General features: G+C 51.6%; 1 protein-coding gene across 3 annotated transcripts in view; it reads left to right on the top strand.

Annotated features, from left to right (window-relative positions):
• The window catches only part of LOC113205096 (phosphatidylcholine:ceramide cholinephosphotransferase 2), a 44651-nt gene that overhangs the window by 26696 nt on the left and 14449 nt on the right, over window positions 1-3506 (top strand). The window contains exon 1 of one of the 3 annotated variants that reach the window (XM_026420563.2): window positions 1031-1663. The exons of the other annotated variants lie outside the window; for them this stretch is intronic. The gene's annotated coding sequence lies outside the window, so the exon portion shown is untranslated. Of the gene's footprint in view, window positions 1-1030; window positions 1664-3506 lie in introns of those variants that run through there. 3 annotated transcript variants of the gene reach the window in all.

Here is a 3506-nt window from a genome sequence, read left to right as displayed (position 1 = left end):
CTGACGGAGAGACTTGTTTCAAGACGGATCTGATGACTTAAATCGCTCTTGATGATACAATAATGTTTGCAAGTGACTTTGAACTGTTAACGTTGTAATGTGTTGTTACATAATATGTTGTTATATAATTATTAATTTGAGCAATGTTTTGTCTACATGAATCGGCCACTTCCGCATGTGGTGTGCGTCGGTCGCAACACTAGAAATGCTAGGACTTGACGTCTTAATCCAGAATTACCCTAAATGCTTACGTATATTTTTGTGTGGCCACCTTTGTGTCACTAGTGGTTGGTGTGGTCGGCGTTGGCCTCACATGACCCAAAACTCGTTCTCCCCCTCTTTTTGATTGTTTGTTTTTGTTTTGTGTAAACAGTACATCGAGTCTTCTAGTTTTCTCTTTTGGTGTACGTTACACCGCTGCGCCGGCGGCGGAGCGCCTACTACTAGACTAGAGTGATCATGGAAGCGTGGAGGTCCCGCGAAGGTCGCCCCGCCCCGCCGTCTGGTGACTCAGTGTTTTCTCTCACGGTCGCGTGGGCGTCCAAATCGACGCCGCCATGGCCTCGCGGCTTCGGTGGGCCAAAATAGCACCAAAACAAGTTCACTCTAAATGGGGTGGGACAATTATGTCCCAGTAAGGAAAGTAGTGTACATGCAGGCACACTTCTTTTTTTTGGGGGGGGGGGGGGCAAGATGGTGAGAGGGACAACGGGGGCGAAGACGTCGACGAGGAGGTCTAGTGCGAGGAGAATGTGGACGAAAAGGACATCGAAAAGGATGACGTTGACGAGGAGGAAGCGGTCTGGTACGACGAGGAGTAGGTCTAGGACGATAAAGGTGTTTATTGGGAGGACAAGGGTCCCTGCCGAGTGCTGCTGCACTCCAGCGGCTAGGGAAAGGCTTTTGAGCGGCGGTGGTGGGGAGCGGCTCGGCGGGCGCGGCCGTCTGGCGCAGGCAGGCCGGTTGGCGCGCGCTGACGCCGCTCGCCTCTCTCAGGCTCTCCCTCCTCAGTCTTGCGGCCGGCCGCGCGCGCTCTGTACACAACACCAGTGCCTGCTTGGCGCCACCGCCCAGCGCAGCGAGCCTGTCTTCTACATAGGTGCAGCCGTGCGCCTCGCGGTAGCGGACGTTCCCGACGTCCCCGTCGAACTCGCGCCGAACTCGACGTGTACCTCCCGAAGGACGACGTTCCCGACGTACGCGAAGTATCCGACGTACCCGCCGCGCAAGGACGCGACGCGAGCGTCGTGTCGGGATTGTTTTGGGTGGTGACGTAACCGTCGGTGCATCTGCGCTCGCCAACTCCCTCTCAGCGGGGAGGTGCAGGCCGCACGCGGACGCCCCTGCCACGGGTCCCCGAGCTGATAAACACGCGTCGCTCTCGTTTGTTTTGGTTTCGAGTGCTTTCGGAAACGGGGCTGCGTTGCTGTGCGTTATCTACGGACGAACTGAACCAGGGTACTTTTGCGTTTCCTGTCGGAGTTGTCAAACAGTTGCGGGCGAGCCTGTGTGTCAGTGTGTGTTTGTGTGTGTGCGCGCGCGCGCGTTCGCCTTCGCCTTCCTGTGAGCTGTTTGCGTGTGTGTAGTGGATGCCTCAATGTACTCGAGCCTCTACGACGGTTACGTGAGCAGCGGACGTCCCTCCTGGGCTGGACAAGGACAGGTAAAGGTTTAAAAAGTTGTCAGAATTAGCGCAAAAGTGTTTGACAATCATGGTCGTGACGTGACGGGTGCACGTAAGAAAAGTTTGTCTGACATTTGGAGAAAGAGAAAAGTGTTCATGCAATCGGTTCCTTGAGTTGAATGTCCATACGCACGTCCAAGAGTGTTTCGGGCTCACACTCGTAGTTTGGTTGACGAACATCATCCTGCTCGTGTAGATGTGTGACTCTCTCTTAAACACTTGTTGGCTCTGCCACATGTGTGCCTCTCGCCTCTCCTTTTCCTTGTGGGCCAGGCGCCAAGGCGAAACATTCCTAGCGCCTGGACCAGAGAGGCTGCAGGAACTTCCAGAGAACTGCTGCTGCTGCTGCCGCTGCTGCTGCTGCTGCCGCTGCCGCTGCTGCCTATTACAACTGACCTTGTCTCTCACACCTGAAGCACTCTCTCGGCAAAGTTCATTCAACCCATTGGGAAACTATCGGAGGAAAATTTAGGGTGTGGTAAAATTGACTGCTAATGGTGTGCGTGTGTGCTTGAGGTTTTCTATGCAGCCGTTTAAAAGCAGCGGTGCTTGTAAATGTAAAACCCAGCACGTTTAGTTTAGGTTTCCATGAGGCTGCAATAGGGTTTGCGGTGACTGTTTCCCAGACCGGGGGTTGTTGCACCCATAGTTCTCCGAATGTGTTGGGGCGTTCCAACTAAGACCGCGCACCCGGGAATTTCAAAAATTCGGATTTTTGTCGAAAAAAAATATTTTTTGCCTTTTGTTCTAACAACCTTAAAAAGCTTTGTCCCGGGGCTGTGGGTCGAAAACTCTGGATTTGGCAGAGGTTTGAAGAGCTGCATTTGGACAAATTTGGGACTTTTGCCTAAAATTAGTTTTTCCTTCACAAAAACCGTAATTTTGATCCGATTACAGTTTGCGTGACACAGATTTTAAGGTAAGTAAGAGACCTACAAGATGGTTTTTCGCGGAGGCCGATAAGACGTTTTGTTCAGGAGCAATCGGGCCTCAAAGTCAATTTTTTGATAGAAAAACAGCCAAAATGGACTTTTTCGATAACGGCCGCAGTTTTTGTCCGAATTCAATTTACTCAACGCCGAATGGAAGATCTCGACAAGACCTATCACACAAAAAATCGAAAGATTTTTAGGACAAACAGCTCGTAAGATATTGCAATTCTAAAAAAATCGTGAGTAAAATTTAGCCGTTTTGGTTATTTTCGATGGTGGCCGTAATTTTCATAGGAATTTACTTTTCTATACACAGAAATGTAGAGGAAAGATTGATCTATCTGGAGACCTCAGAACGGGGTTGATCGGTCAATCCGTTTAGGAGATATCGCACCGCAAAGTCAATATACCGTCAAAATATGAAATTTGCTGATTTTGGGTCGATCCAGATCGATCAAGACCATGTCTCGATAAGAGGCGAGGGATTCTCACATGAACTCGTGCACGGGGGTTTTCGAGTATGCAGAGTCCATTTCCGGTGTCCGTTTGCATCACCAGGGTCATCCTGGGGTCGTCGTCGGGGACCTCGAGAGGTCGCCGATGACGCCCCTCACCAAAATTTGTACAATCGGGTTTCCGAGTGTGCCGAGTCCATTTCCGGTGTCCGTTTGCACCTCCAGGGTCATCCTGGGGTCGTCGTCGGAGACCTCGAGAGGTCGCCGATGACGGCACTCACCAAAACTTGTACTGTCGGGTTTCCGAGTGTGCCGAGTCCATTTCCGATGTCCGTTTGCACCACCAGGGTCATCCTGGGGTCGTCGTCGTGGACCTCGAGAGGTAGCCGATGACGCCCCTCACCATAATTTGTGCTACTTACAGGGGTTTTGTAC

The sequence above is a fragment of the Frankliniella occidentalis genome, unplaced genomic scaffold (assembly GCF_000697945.3).
Source record: "Frankliniella occidentalis isolate FOCC.00 unplaced genomic scaffold, Focc_3.1 Scaffold237, whole genome shotgun sequence".
Lineage (NCBI taxonomy): Eukaryota > Metazoa > Arthropoda > Insecta > Thysanoptera > Thripidae > Frankliniella > Frankliniella occidentalis.
This window is presented reverse-complemented; position numbering and strand designations above follow the sequence as displayed.